A 16,949-nucleotide genomic window follows, 5' to 3' on the forward strand; every position below is an offset into this window, starting at 1 on the left:
CAACACAACCTCAACATCATCTCCTACACCGATCCTCTCCCTCACCAACGACCCTGCCACCGCCAGAGCCAACCTACACGAAGGAATGAAAGACGTAGCCGAGTGGATGATGACCAGCCGCCTGAAACTGAAACTGAACTCAGACAAGATGGAAGTCCTCATCCTGGGCTCCTCGCCCTCCGCCTGGGACGACTCCTGGTGGCCCCCCGCCCTGGGCACCGCGCCCAAACCGACAGACCACGCACGCAACCTGGGCTTCATCCTGGACACCTCCCTCTCCATGACCAGACAAGTCATCGCCGTCTCCTCGTCCTGCTTCAATATCCTGCGCATGCTACGTAAGATCTTCCGGTGGATCCCCACTGAGACCAGGAAGACGGTCACCCAAGCCCTCGTCACAAGCCGACTGGACTACGGCAACGCCCTCTACGCCGGAACCACCGCCAAGCTCCAGAAGAGACTCCAGCGTATCAAGAACGCCTCAGCGAGACTCATCCTCGACATCCCCCGACACAGCCACATCTCCGGACACCTGAGAGACCTGCACTGGCTCCCGGTCAACAAGAGAATCACCTTCCGCCTCCTTACCCACGCACACAAAGCCCTACACAACTAAGGCCTGAGATACCTCAACAGCCGCCTCAACTTCTACGCTCCCACACGCCAGCTCCGATCGACCAGCCACGCCCTCGCCGCCGACCCCGCATCCGAAGAGCCACTACAGGAGGAAGGTCCTTCTCCTACCTGGCCGCCAAGACCTGGAACTCCCTCCCGAGCCACCTCCGCCTGACCCAAAACCACCTCGCCTTCAGGAAGCAGCTCAAGACCTGGCTGTTCGAGCAGTAGCGGACCCCCCCTCCCCTAGCGCCTTGAGACCCTCCGGGTGAGTAGTGCGCTATACAAATGCTATGATTGATTGATTGATTGATAATTAACAAGGGAGAGGGACTTTAATAGCGGTATAGCCCATCTACGATGGGCTATAAGGCTATTAGAACATTCTGTCACTAGAGGACAGAATGTTCTAACAAAAAAAACAAAGCCTTTTGGAAGCGTGAGGGGATTGAAATCCCCTCAGGCTCCCTGAAGCCTTTGTTCACAGCCAGAGCTGTGAACAAAGAAACCTTGGAATGTTGGAACTCCAGGCTTATACCAGCCATTATAAGCCCAGAGCACTCCATTATTTTCAATGGAGCTCCCAACATTCCAATGTTCTAATAAGAGATAAATAGACATAGGAGAATACTACAGTAGGCCTGGGCTCTCTGGCGCTCGGTGGATGCAGCAACCCTGCGGCATGGAAGTGACTTGGCCTTACGTGACTGCAACATTGTATCCAATCGGAGGTACAGCGAGCAGCAGCGGGCTGCTAAACTAAACAGCGAAACATAACTTCCACTTGTTTGCCTACTAGTGACTTAAATCCTGCCTCGGCAAATGGACACCAGTGCCTCCCCTCTCATCATGATCCCTGAGACCGGACCGGACCAGCACCAGGAAACTCGTCACTGACACTCTCACCATCTTTGTTGTGCTACAGCACTTGCAAGATCCCAGGCCGCACCTTCCTTGCCTGTTTGTTTTCCAACAATGGCACCATTTCAATTCATGAGCAATAGTGGCCTCAAGACTTGAATAGATTTATAAAAGGATACGGACGGTCTGGTGTGTGCCTGCATTTCCACCCTAAAGTACACTGCTCCTGCTTACGGCCACTTGAAAATACGTGTTTTATTTTGTAGGAGCTGTGTGTATATTTTAAAAAGGGGCGCACGTTTTTAGCCCCTTAAAAATGTCTTTGAATAAAATGCAAAATATCAAGTTCTGGAGGCTCATCACAGGCACATAGAACTGACATTATAATTTTCCAAGCTATCATCAGCGGTCACATTAATTCAACCTTCCCTCCGACACATTTTTTTGTCCTCCCCACACCTGCTGCAGTGCGCTCGATTTTCTGCTGGGTCAAAGGTCATGATTCATACCGGTTATTGCCCCTCTCCGGCTTTGTTTTTGCTCGTTTCCGATGGCAGTGCTTAAAAGCAGGCCCCTTCAAACCGCTACTTGGCAGTCAGTGCAGCTAGAATGCTGGTATCTCGTCTAGCTATCGTATGTAAACAGGAAGTCCATCAAGTTCAAGGGGAGTAAAGAATGAGACATGGAGTGTGAACATGAAGTGGTGGGGGAGGGAGAAACAAAAAGGAATGAAAGGAGTGAGTGGCAAGGAGGAGTAACTACAGTGTCATAGCTAGCCCTAAGGCCCACTATGATTTTTCTGCCCTGCGCGGCCAGAGTGAAAGGGGAGAGGAGGGGTGCTGGCGAGATCGCCGGTTCTTTTGACGACCGCGGCGACCAATTAAAGTGCGGGGGCGCCCGAGACGGCAGGTAAGAGCGGTGGGAGGCCACCGCCCCCAAAACTCGTGCTGCCCGGGGCGGACTGCACCCCCTTGCTATGCCACTGCATTGGGAGACTGTAAGAGCGTGAAACTGAGAAGCAGCAGGGAAGGCTCCCAGGTTCAACATATGAATCCTCTGTGGTTCGCAGGATCATGTCGAAAAGACCACTTATTCACATCACCTGTTTCATGGTTTTAGGCTGTGGCAGCTCTTTCAAGCCTCCTTTAAACCTGTAACAAACCTGTAACAAAAGGGTGTAATCCACTCACAGAAAAGTGTCACGCATAAAGCCTTGAAATGTCACACATAAACACACTGCACACACGGGAATGTTACACATAAGCCATCCAAAAAACCTGGCAGCTATGGGTATCAAAAACTCTCTTTTTCGGGCCACTCCTGTTGCATATGTGAGGCACGTTTTTCAACAGGAAGTGCTGCCTGGAAATCCTATTCGATTTTAAAAAGTGTATTTTCCTTTTGCCGCTAACTGGCCACTAGGTGAAGCTGTGCAGCTATCTTCAACAAAGTACGCATTGTAAAGAATCGTAATTTTTATGGATGGCTTTATGAATGCTGCTTAGCTCTGAGACGCCAAAGCCTACTGTAAGTAATGTGGCGAGTGACGGGAGAAGTGGGATTGCAGGCCTTGCGACAGGGTGAACCACCAGCGACAAGAAATAGGATGACGTTTTGCTTATATACATTATATCAATTCTGTGGAGTCTAATATTTTTATTGGTACACTATTAGAAAGTAAATACTAAAGAAACAGATTGGGGATAAGGGATAACAGGTCCGGCGCTATTTCCCCCAATACCATTCCCCCACGGTCTGAGTGCAAAAGTGGAACCTTATTGGCGGGGCCTGTCCTAGGACTTCTGGGCCCCGGGCGAAAGGGAGGATGTGAGGCCCCTCTAATTTGCATGTAACACCACAAGGATTAACATCACAGACGGTGACATCGCAGGACTATTGATCTTATTTGGCGTCACTGAAGAGACCTAATAGGGACATCAGTAACATGGACAAAAAGATAAATATACAAATGAAATCAGTCCATATATTTTAAAACCGTATAACATGGATTACATTTGTCACATTGGATGGAAAAGCTAGTTGCAGGTCTCACAAGAATGGATCTTTTTTACTCCAAGTTCACTGTGGAAAATACATTGAATGGCATCACTGGAATTTTTTTTGCAAAAGGGAATATATATAGCGAGATGAATTTGAGTTCAGATACATGTATTTTTCATTTTACTTTGAAAGCCATGTAACTCACTGACCATAACACAAAAGGGCAGCTGAGAACCAAGAACCGGTGCTTTTGGATTTAGAGTACAGAATTATTAACTTTCCCCCACAAGGCTTGAGGGGATGGGAAACAGGTGAGCAAATCTACATTTCCTATAAAAATCAGATGAAAGGAAAGATTGCAATCAAACAATGAAGAGAGAGTAACTCCAGCATTCTAGATTATTCTTGTTTAGCGGCTCCCTGGTATTGATTCATTAGGGAAGGTCTAGTATCTGGGTGTGTTTAAAGTGAAGGTATGCTGTAGATTCAAGGGGTTTTCAAATCAATCTTTTTGATTTTGTATTAAAACTGTAGGAAGTGGTACTGGCCAGCTTTAATGCTGGTGAAGCCCTGTGCGACAATGTTTGTTGGTGCCCTCCAATGACGCCCTGCGCTACAGATTCCCTCACTATCACCCTTTAGCAGTGCCTCTTAAGTCTCCATAACCACACTCTTGCTCAGATGCATTTAATATGAATTACAGTGCCACTGATACCAGTGTAGGGTGTCTGAGCACTTAACATCACACACATTACACAGAGACAATAAATCATATGTGTGTAAATCACTCTATAGGAAATGTTAAATAAGGCAAAGGACTCACATGACAACCATACTAGGAGTCACATGACAACCATACTTGTAGGAAGTATAGTTTAATAGTGATTGGTCAGGAGAAACACAAACTATGAATTCAGAATGTAACACCATGGTTGAGGGTTCGGTTTTCCTTAATAACCAGAATTGATTTATACCTAAAAGAGCCCTTTTTGCAACATTAGGATAATCACAAGCTGGGGAAGAAAACATAATGCTCTAATTTATACCTTGCAGTTTGCATCCAGCTCTAAGATGCCAGTTAACAGCTCACTGTTCTATGTTAGGATTTTGACTTATAAACTGAAACAAACAAAAGGCTCTCTCTGACAAAAGCAGTAACCCACTGACCTATTTATATTATGTGCACTTGGTGTTCTGCATAGTACGTGTTCTTTGCAGCAGGCACATTAACCCTCTGTACTACCTTTCCACGAATCAAAACTTCCACTTGACAAAATTCCATCTCTGTCTAGGAAGAATATTAATCACTGGAGTTATCATGACATTTTTATTGTTGCCGAAAATTGCTGGAGGCCAGGACGAGGCATTAAGTGCTTTTAAAAACATAATTTACCTGCAAACATGACGCCCTACCCGAAGTCACCTCCCGGTGCGATTGTACCGGTCGCACCGCCCTAGAGCCTCCCTGCTCAAGGGTCCTGTGACCTCAGTGACAGTCATAGTCGCACTAGGGTGTGCTGCTTCGTAGGCCTCAGCGCAAAACTGGAGGTGAACTTCAGTATGGATTGTGGTTGACAGATTTTCAAGGTTAACCCACGCTTGCCACTGTTAGGGTCCACCTGCTGGTTTTAAGACACCAGGGCTTCTAAGGTCTTGCAGGGCCTTCGACAGTCTAGCATGGGAATGTGCTCCCTCAGGAGAGTTGACTAGGGGACAGGTCATGAAGGCTGAACCTGGTTTCCCAGGTACAAATTCAGCAGCTCTGGCCATAGTACCACATCCTCTCCCCCACTGAACACCATACTACCCCACTGAGAGAAACTCACACTACCGTCAGCTACAACCCAATTGTGCCCGCTATAAACACCTGGTTGTGACTCAATTGAAATTATGCACTAGACAAGAGTAATATGCTGCCTGAAAAAAATAAGTAACAACATCCTGGAGAAAGCAAACACTCAAGGGAAAGCAAGATTAAGTAACACATGTGAAATGTAGGAAGGAACAACATAGTTAGTTACCTTGACACTTTTGCACTTATTATTCAGAAATCAGTCAGTGCGTTTGCCTGAAAAGTTAAGGACGTGACTACAAGTCCCAGAAGGGACATTTTATTTTCCAATACCCTTCAACCAGGTATTTCAGTACCTCCAGGAGTGGTGCATTTCTCTACTGGGGAAAACAATGTAGTTAAAAGAAAGACATGAAAACAAAAGTAGAGCTTCTCTGACAAACTCTGTAATGTGGCACTAATGTGTTTGGATTGGAATAAAATCAATCAGGCCACTTTGCGACCCACAGTGTCTTGCTTTATTTGGTTATATTTTCCATTTTCAAACTTTTATTTCTTTCCGTCCTGAGACGGAACTTTGGAATAGAAAAATGTCCACAAAAGACAAAATTTCCAGCAAAAGTGTTTTTCTTTTTGGATTCATTTCACGGAGGAACAAATAAAGGAAAAGAGATAAAAGAGGGAGTAATACCCATTTCTTGAAGTTACGGTTTTCAGTAAGCGCGGAGGAGCAATACAGAAACAAGAGGGAGGAAGAGTAAGAAGGGGGGCAGCTGCCAGCAGCAGAGCAGAAGTGGGCACTCTCCTTGTCCTCTCTGGGCAAGAAGAAAAAGACAGAGTCTGACCTTCCTGCCCCGAACAGTCAAGCCCTATCTATAGGCTTTGGCTATTTCTGCCATCCTGGGAGGCGTATTTAAAATGAAAAAGTAGGAGAACTAAATATATTAAATTAAAGAAGTAGGGCCATGCCCCCAAGGCTCTAGACATGAGACCTAAAGACAGGCAAAATATTTCGAAGTAAATATATAAGCCATCTTGACATGCCTAGGGCTCACCGGCTCTTAGCATCGCAGCACTACAAAATAGATACAAGGCCCAGGGAAGGGGGGCCCCCACACCTGGACCTTACAGTTTACTCCAGTGCTTTGAGGCCCAGGGAAGGGGCCCCTTTCCCCTGACCCTCGCAGCAGGCAATTTGGAAAACACTGCCCTACCACACTGTTCTACAAACATTTTAAATGCACATTCCCATAAAAAATGTCGGTATCAGTCATGCGAAAGTTAACAAAAGCCAGTTGATCTGGCTGCTCCCTCCTCCACTCACCCACCTCTCCTTATCTAAACAAAGGGGCCTTCTGTCGCCTAGAAACAAAATGCAGAAAGGGCACCTAGAATGGCTGGTACTTAACAGAGCCGCTGCACCGCCCCTGCACTGTGAATTATCATGATTGCTGGCCCCTTCCCCTTATGTTTGTCTCTTCCCCCACTGCACCCCTGGAATGCCACCACTACCTCACCAGCAAGATCAAGGCACCTCTTATTTGTAATATGATAGCAGGGGCCTCAGAGGAGCTGGGCTAACTGTGTAAGTGTTGCCTTTTCACACGGAAGCGGGCCCCCTGTGTTTTAGCTTAACAGGAGGCCCTGGGCAGCTGCCCACACTGCCCATTACTAGTTCCAGCCCTGCTTATTGGAGGTATACGAAAATCTCAATTGTTTCTGAAATTCGCAAATAATATTGAAGTTTCTTCTCCTACAAATTAATTTCAATAAAATCAGATTATATCGTTTCAATAAAATCTTCCTCTTCTTCTGGGCTGATAAAAGGCTTTTGCAAGTGGAAGCAAGAAGGTGGTTAGCGAGGGGGCGTGGTCAGGCGCCAACGAAGATGGCAGCCTAGTACTTGAGCTCCGCCGGGACGACTGTTGTCCCCACGAAATCCGTCAGTGGATCCTGGTCGGAGCGCCCTGAAAACGAGCGCACCGGCTCCCTTAGGAGAAGCGCTGCTGATCCGCGCTTGGAGCGAAATCGAGCTCCTGCCAGGGGCGGAGCGCCGCCGCATTGCCTGTCGCGGCTGCCCCACGCGTCAGTCCTGGAGCCTGAGTGCCGGCGCAGCGGAAACTGAGGCCCCGGCTTGCGGCCTGCACTTCGGCGGGATCGGAGAGCGATACAACCGGAGCCGCGGCCGGGACCGGCTCGGCCCGGGCCGTCGGCGGTGAACTGTGAACACCCGCCCCCGCTGGTGAGAGGGGCGGGGGAGCTGAACCGAGGCTGTGGGAGCCTTACCCGAGGCGCCGCCGGCTATTTTGGGCGCTGGCCGGCCGAAGGGAGTGCCGAGCCGCCACTATACTCCCGCGCCTGCACCCGGATCAGAGAGGTGAGACTGCGGAGGGTGCCTGAGAGAGGCGGCTGAGTGCGGTGGGGCCCAGACTCCTGAAGGGGCGGGCTGTGGCCCCCTGAGCGTATTACGGGAGGACAGGTCACGGACGGTCCCCGAGGCTGAGCCAGTGACTTGATCAAGGTGCCCTGAGGGGGAGAACCGGCCAAGGTGTGGGGTCCTGTGGCTTGCTGCGGTGCGAGGAGGCCCGGGGGCCGAATAAGCGAGGGTCAGCTGGTTGGTGGTCGGACTGCTGACCTGGGGTCCCCCCCCCTCCCCTCCGTGCGATTTTCTCGGCCACATGCGAGGCGCCGGTCCCTGCCTACCCTGCGACCTGTCTGACCAGCCCGGGACAATCCGCCACGCAGGACGTCCGAAGCCACCTCCGGCCACTGACCTATGTCACGTGGACTGCGGGAGCTAGCGCCAAGACCCGCGATGAGGCCTAAGTCGGGAATCCCGGCCCAAACAAACAAACTCAACAAATACGCAGTGGTGACGGGCCCCTCGCAGACTGGAGCGAGGGGAGGGGGCACCGCGGACGCGGGGGAGCCCTCCTTGACCTCTATAATGGCCGCAATGCAAACGCTTGGTACCACCCTCGAATCCAAAATGGACAAGATAACGATCGAAGTGAACCTGCTATGCACTGACCTTGGCAAGACCACCGAGAGGTCCAAGACCAACGAGGCAGACATTGGGGCGCTTCAGGCTACCTCGAAACGGCTGGAAGGGCGAGTAAACAACGTAGTCCATCAACACCGCTTAATGGCCCAGAGGCTCGAGGACCAGGAAGGGAGGGCCAGACGGAGTAGCATACGCGTCGTGGGTGTGCCGGAGGATTCAGAGGCGCATAGCAGAGAGCTATTTCTGGAGGACTTAATCCTACATCACCTTCGGCCCAAGAGACTCTCTAAGTTTTTCACCGTCGAACGGGCCCATCGGGCCCTGGTCCCTAAGTCTAAACCAGGTGCCCCGCCGTGAACAATTATTGCAAAGATACTGAATTACCGAGACCGGGATGCCATCCTTCAGGCGGCTAGACAACAGGGTGACCTGCAGTACGAAGGGTCTACCATCCGCTTCTTTCCTGACTTCACGTTGCAGGTACAACAGGAACGTCGCTCATTCTTGGGTGTGAAGGCGGCACTCAGAGAGCGAGGCATCAAATACATGATGTTCTTCCCGGCGAAACTCAAGATTATATCGGGGGGGAAATCCCGATTCTTCACCTCACCGGAGGCGGTTCAGGAATGGCTTGATGGTCAGGGGCCAGAGGCCCCGGCAACGCAGAATCGCGACAACTGGAGGGAAACCGGGGACCCAACCCCGGGATCGGCAGCGGAGAAATCAGCCAGAGATGATCAGAGCCAGAGGTCGTGGCGCTCCAGGTCTAACAGTCCTCGTTGGAGCCCTCTTCAGGACACCACGGCACAGTGAGGTGTTGGATGGCTGGCCGCGCCGAGATGCATGAAGCTCCATTGGCGCCCAAAGGGGTAAGACTCCGGTTCACTACCGGGAGAAGCGGACGCACTCGTCCATGACTGATGTACTTTTTAGCTGACTCCTGTAATGCCTTAGTCTTAAGGGACCTCTAGTTGTGGGGACACAGGCATGGCAGCTGGAGTTTGGACTGGCACACGTGCCCACTGACAGTGTTTCCTCGGGGGTAGTGGTTTACTCTCTCTGGGGTGGGGTTGGGCGACAGGCGCTCTGCTAATTGGGGTCGTGGGTAGTTTGAAGCCTACAGAGCAGGGAGCAGGGTGGGGGGGTTGTTCAAGGGAAGGGGAGGTTGTGTGGGGGGGACTAGATCCAGAGGTTATAGTTCCACTGATGGTGTCGGAGTCGCCTTCGGCACTGCCTGTTGGGGGGACAAGGGGGGGGGAGGGGAGTTGGGGACATTTTACAGTCAGGTGTAGTTTGTAATGTCAGTCTCGACCAAGGCACCAGGCAGCGGGTCCAAGCTCTCACACATAGTGATGGTAATGGCTAGGAGGTGGAAAAAAAGTCTCAAAGTCCTGAGCTGGAACGTTAACGGGCTAGGAGACAGGCTCAAACGCACCATAGTCCTGCAATTTCTTAAAAGGCACCAGCCGGACGCAGTACTGCTCCAAGAAACGCATCTCATGGGAAACACATGTCAGGCCCTTAACAGGTTGGGGTATACCCTTGCAGCTCACTCAGGCTTCACCACGGGCTCCAGAGGGGTGGGGATTTTGCTGCGTCGATCGCTGCCTATCCATATAGACCATACTGAGTCAGACCCGCAAGGCCGCTTTGCAGTGGTGTCCGGTAGATGGGAAGGACGCCGCCTTAACCAACTCTCAGTGTACATCCCACCGGGCCTTCAAACCCAAGCATACACGGACCTGGGCAAAATGCTACTCTCCCTCCCGGACGGTCGCTTGGTTATGGGAGGGGACTACAATGCTGTGGTGTCGGGCACCCTAGACAGACATCCCCCCAGAGACATACCACAGGGACAGAGGTGGCTGACTCACTTCCTTGAAGCCTTCGGGCTCACTGACGTCTGGCGGCTACTGCACCCAGCAGAGACCCAACACACCTTCTTTTCCGGTCCACACCACACATTCTCACGCCTCGACTACATCCTTACTCTACTGCAACATGACATGACAATACAGGTAGCAACACACCTAGCACGTGGCATATCTGACCACTCGCCAGTTTTCACGCACTTAACGTTTAGGGCTCGACGGGAGGGCTGTGTAGCACCGATCAGTGCTTGGCACCTGGAGAACGAGGAGACTAGGAAAGCCCTTACAAAATCACAACTTACTTTGAGAGCAACGTGGGGTCGGTGGACTCCCCTGTCACCATATGGGAGGCCTTCAAAACTGTGCTCAGAGGGGAGGCGCTGTCGGCCATAGCAGGTAGGCGAAAGGACAGGGAAAGACAGGTGGCTACGGTGGAAGCGGACCTGGCGGAGCTGGAGAGGGAAGCGACTGAAGATAGGGCAACCGACACGCAGCATAGGTTGAGGCTCAAGACCACTGAATACAGGGAGCTAGTCACGCAGGAAGCTCAAACAGTAGCTAGACACAAAATGGGGAGGATATACGACCAAGGTGACAAGGCTGGGAAACTGATAGCCTGGCTTGACAAGCAACAACAGGCCAGTAGAGTAGTTCTGGAACTGTTAACAACCTCGGGGGCTGTAATAACTGAACCCCGTGAGATAGCGGCAGAGTTTGCACGGCACTACAAGCAGGTATATGGCCGGGAATCTGATCGCCCAGAGGAGGACTCGGTAGCCCTCCTTGCGGACATCCGCATGCCATGCCTGTCAGAGGTTGACAGGGAAGCCCTGGAGACCCCGCTCGAACTTTCCGAGCTGCAACGCGCGATCGCCGATCTCTGCCCAGGTAAGGCCCTAGGGCCTAACGGGCTTCCAATAGAACTCTAGAAATTACAGCCGGACGCCCTCAGCAAACACCTAAAGCCGATGTTTGATGAAAGTAGGGAAGTGGGAATCCTGCCACGAGATCAGCGCCTAGCAACGATAGTGACAATACCTAAAGAGGGAAAGCCCAAAGAGCTATGTGCTTCATACAGGCCGATCTCGCTGATCAACGCGGAACCGAAAATACTGGCCAAAACACTCGCAAACAGACTCCAGACGGTTCTGTCCACCCTGGTCCACCCGGACCAATCTGGGTTTATGCCCCACCGCAACACTGCGCTCAACATACGCCGCCTACATGGGGTACTCGGGCAGCGGCATAGACTGCAAGAGGACGCCGTGGTGGTTTCCCTAGATGCCACTATGGCATTTGACACCCTAGAATGGCCTTACATGTTTGCAGTATTGCGCAAACTGGGCTTTGGTCCGAATTTCATATCATGGGTGCGCCTCCTTTATACTGAACCATTGGCCCAGCTGGTGGTAAATGGAAAGGCGTCCGAAGTCTTCACCCTTGAGAGAGGGACTAGACAGGGATGCCCTCTCTCTCCCCTCCTATTTGCGCTCTCTCTTGAGCCGCTCGCGGCCTGGATAAGACAGGATGTTTACCTTAAAGGTATAGCCTGGACAGACGGTTGGGTGGATAAGATCTCCCTCTAGGCCGATGATATTCTCTTGTACCTGACAAGGCCGCGCAGGTCTATCATGGCAGCCCTCGACATCCTCGCAAGCTTCGGTCGAAACTCGGGGTTCCGGGTGAACTGGAGCAAATCCAACCTTTATGTGCTGCACGGAGACCCCCCGAGACTCCCAACCACCTGCCCCCTGACTTTGGCAACAGACGGCTTTCAATATTTGGGGGTCTTCATATCCACAGATAAGACGTTGCTTTATGAACGCAATCTACTCCCGCCTCTCAGACGGCTCCAACGAGAAGCTCAGTCATGGCAGAAGCTGCCACTGTCGTTGTTAGGCCGAGCGGCCCTCTTTAAAATGGTGGCGCTGTCGAGGGTTCTCTACGCGCTGCAGAAATACCCTGACTTGGTACCCAACTCATACTTTGTAGCAGTGGAGGCGGCGCAGCGGAGCCTTTTGTGGGCCGGTACACCTAGAATTGCCCTTCACAAACTCACACTGGGGTGGTACGACGGCGGGATAGCTCTCCCCAACATCCGCAAATACTATTGGGCGGCTCACCTATCAGCTATAAACCAAGGGACTTACAGTGCCGGGGATGACCCCGGGTACAACATGGACAGATGGCTACTCCCAAGGGGGAAACTACGAGATCGCGCTTTACTCTAAGCCGGGAAGACACCACCTCACCGGACCGACCCAACACTCAGTGCAAGTATGGCACATTGCCCAGAAAAAGCTAGGATGGTCTGATGTCCTCACTATGTCCACACCTCTATGGGCCTCCGAAAAGCTTGGTACCCTAGGGCGTACCAAGGGTTTCCGCAACTGGGACCTGATAGGAATCTCGCAAGTCAGGGACCTCTTGGGACCGAAGGGAATCCACTCGTTTGCACACTTACAAGAAACATACGATTTGGCACATACCGAACACTTCCGATACCTACAGGTGCGGCACTCCCTACTGGCGAACATTCCATCAGATAGTGTTCTTCCTCAGGCCTCCCCACTGGAGGACAGATTGCTAGACGGTCACATCACAGAACATGATATCTCCCTCACATACAAAAAGTTAATCAACAATCCCCCAGACACCCTCCTTCCCCTAAAAGCAAAGTGGGTCGCAGACGGGCTAGAGATAGATGAGGAAGAATGGTTGTATGCTCTCGCCTCACCGCGGGAAGTAACAATCTCGGCCCGATTAAGGTTAATCCAGCTGAAAATCCTTCACAGGGTTTACGTCTCAAGTACCAGGCTGGCAGCTATGAGGAGAGGGGGAGAGGGGCTCTGTAGACGGGGCTGTGGAGGGACAGGTACCTTCTTCCACATACTCTGGGAATGTTCAAAAGTGCAAGGGCACTGGAGACGGGTGGTACACTGCATGCAGGAGGTTTGGGACGTTGAAATCCGTCTGGAGGCCAAGAGATGTCTCCTGAACATTTGGGAACCCACAGACTTGTCGTCCAGAGGTAGAATTTGGGTGACTCTTGGGCAAATGGTGGCAAAGAAAAATATTGCGAGACTGTGGGGTGCCCCCACTCCACCAAAACTGAGGGATTGGCAAAGCGATATGGATTGGTGCATGCTGCAAGAAAAGACGGTATACACAGCAAGAGGATGCCCCCGTAAATAGGGGGAAATCTGGTCAAACTGGAACGAATTTAGGGGTTATATATGTGAGCCTCCCCTAGTCCCACGGGATGGCCCCGAAGACATAGACTAATCCGTTTTTCTCTCCCTGTTGAGCGTTACATACCTGCACTGTGCCTTGCAAAGTATTTCTGGTGCTGAACAGACTCGAGTCTGACGCAACTCACTGACCACCTTATTCTCATACCTGACAGGGGGGGCGGGGTTGTTGATTGTTGGGGGTTGCAAAACAAAAAACCCTGTTCTACTGCACTGCATCCTGCCAAATATTTCCTGTTTCACTACATGTGCTGACAAGCGCCCCTTCAACATCATTGGTTGCGCCACGGGCCCCCGGGATGCCTGTTCCAAGGCTGTGTACCCATGAAGATCGCTTCCTACTGATTGCACACGACGCTGCCGGCCTCCGGGTTGTAGGCGTAATAGCAGTGTACTGAATATGCAATGCAATAAAGCAGTTTGAACACCAAAAAAAAAAATAAAAAAAGAAGGTGGTTAGCGGATGCGCTGAAGTGGTGAGACTGTTGACACCAGAATGGGACAGTCCTTGACTTATTCTCAGTGGCGGCTGGCAGGAAACGGTAGTGGTGAGGTGGGGGGTTGAAAAAAAAAAGTTTTAAAAAAACACTCACCTTTTCACGGTCACCGTCTCTACCCTGTCGTTGCTTCTCTTCCTGGCGAGTCCCGGAAGAAGGAAGCACATAGGCTTCCCTAAGCCAATCACAATGCGGCAATGCAGGGCTGTGATTGGTCTGAGCACCGTGATTTGGCACTCAGAAGGGGGCTGGGAGCCTGTGTATGTTCACCTAGGCTGTGTATTACAGCCCAGTGGAGAACATGCAAAGTGCGCATGACTGTTTGGCTGGACCAATATGGCCCGGCCAAACAGTCATGCGCACTCAGAGAGTGCACACCACTCCTCCCCCTGTGACACCAGCCACCCCGCCCTAACCCAGTCCCGCAGCGCCGAAAAATAAAATGATAATAACTATGGGGCTCATTACAATAGAGGTGAATTCACTGCCAAATTGCAGCCATTCTCCTCCTGCCATATTAGGATGGCAGGCGGTTTGCTGGCAGATAGGAATTCCATCCGCCACTGGCAGTCGTTCCGATTGCCTGGCGAACCCGGAAAGCATACCCAGAATGGTGGCGGTGCCTAGCAGGCACCGTCCGCCATATTAGAATGATTGATCTCTGCCAACGGTGGATGGCAGTTCAACTGCCATTCACAGGCTGGCAGAGATTGACTTTGAGGGACTGTTGCAGGCCCACCTTCTATTGGGGGAGGTGTGGGTGCACTGGGGGTGCTCGTGGTACCCCCTTCATTTCCATGCACCATCTGGTAGGCATCGCATGGTGCCTACAATGCATTGCAGGAAAATGCAAGACCTTCATGTTTACCATTGGAGCGGGTGCTGCAGCCTGCAGCACCTGCCGCAATGGTAAACATGCCCCATTCGACCGCCACTGTGGCGGTCACATTGCAATTCCATGGTGGGGCCTGTTGCAGAATCGCAGGACGCGGTATCTCTTTGGGGGGGAATCGCTTAGAGATGCAGCGTCCTGCGATTCTGCAACAGGCAGCACTAGAGCCGTGATCTGGACGGTCTAATTGACTCAAAAGTGGTATATCCTGAAATCCACGCTATCATTGGTCCTAATTGAACCACTCCTGTCGACCTGTACTACCCCCCACCTAAGGATCTGCCTTGCATGAAAGGCAATTGTTTATAATTCCAAGACAAACATGATTTATATATTTGTCATGAAGATGATGCCATTTATCTTGTTTTTCGGCTTCGAAACGTCGTCGACACAATAGGATCATATGTACTGAATATGCTTGTGAATGCTATGTACAAAGGTCACTCAAACTACAATCAAGTCTGTTCACTGATTATAAGTATACAGACCGATTTGCTCGCTCTTGCCTATACTTGTTGTTTTGTCTTGTTCACTGTAGGTCACGGGCTGTGCCCCCTTGACATTACTTTCTGATTGTGTGCATCGCCAAATAAATTCCTGTCCGGCTGGACAAAGGACATAAATACTATTCCAGTTCGTGTCTATTCTTACCCTGATCCCCCAAACTACTAGGGTCCACTGTTTTTCGTTATAAATCCACCTCTTTAGAGCGCACACCACTGACAGCTTTGTTGGGATACACCAAGCCCATCCCCAAGCCGCTTCGGAGATACCTCACCATTGCCATGTTGCTAGCTAAACTCAGAGTGGCTTGCAGATGGGGTAGGGGACGGGCACCAAAGTTCAAGGAATGGTTTAATGATTTAATATACTGCCAAGAACAACTGACTCTTTATGCTGAAACACTACCCCGGGCCTCGAGGCTTAGAGATATATGGAATCCTCTCCAGAGTTACCTTCTAGCACAAACGCCAGAGCCCCCGACTGACACTCCAGAGGCAATGGCACCATGAGGTTCTTCACAGTATAAGAAAAGTGTAATTTGGGGGAGAACTGTACTGACCATTCCCTCTTATCTCCTCACTGTAATAAGTCTACTGATGTGTTGCATTAAGTCGTCCAGTAGCACTATACTGGTGCTGTCAAACCCCTTTGTGATGATGATATTTCTCTGATATTTGTATAGTTGAGCCAAATGCATTGAGACTTCTCTGCTTATTGTACAACCTGCCAAGATAAGTGGAAAGTAGCCTACATGCAAGAACAATGTACTACATCTGCCTACCATTTATTAATATTGCAAACTGTACCGACCTCCGTGCGAAGTTGACAATGCTTCTATTTCACCCTAATATGGTTATATGCCAATGATTGTATTGTATTTCTTTAATGTATGAAAAACAATAAAACTGTCATTTTAAAAAAACAAGATTTTTTATAGTGAATTATGCAAAGCGATTTATACACTCAATAGGGCTGTGATTCTTCACCTTTGGTCCGGGGACCCCTTGGAGTCCACAAAACCTACTCAGGGGCACCGCAATAGCTTAAAATATTGAATAATATTAACATGTGAATAAAGTGTAGATAAATAAAGAAGCAAAATGTCTAATCGACAATTTTAAACCATTCTGTAAATGTGCAGGAATTTGAAATTGGAGGATAAAAATTAAGTTAGTATTCTCAGAATGTTTCGTGGGAGTAGTGGCGGGGCATCATACAGAATATAGTATGGACGTTGAGGGGCCTCAATGAATTTAGAAAAGCTCCAACCTTACTAATAACATGTACATTTGTTTGGGACTTAAATAAAAATTATTTCATAATTTATTTGTTTGATGAATGTTTGTTTCTGTATATTTTTTTGCGATTCCAATCATCAAAAATGCTTAGACTAGGTTCCTTAGCTTCCAGTAATGACTCAGTGGGGGTCCCCAGATTTCAATAATGATTCAGTGGGGCTCCCCGGATTCCAATAATAATTCAGTGGGGGTCTCCGGGTTCCAGTAAAGAATAAGTGGGGGGTCCACAAAAGTCAATTGATTAAGGATCACTACAATATGGAATAACAATGTGACTAAGACAATATCACAGTATTAAAATTGCCAGAGTGTGAAACTGACCCTCTTCATACTTCTCTGAGACTGAACTGGTCTCCTGCTCAT

Source organism: Lissotriton vulgaris, chromosome 10, assembly GCF_964263255.1.
Source record: "Lissotriton vulgaris chromosome 10, aLisVul1.2, whole genome shotgun sequence".
Taxonomy (NCBI): Eukaryota; Metazoa; Chordata; class Amphibia; order Caudata; family Salamandridae; genus Lissotriton; species Lissotriton vulgaris.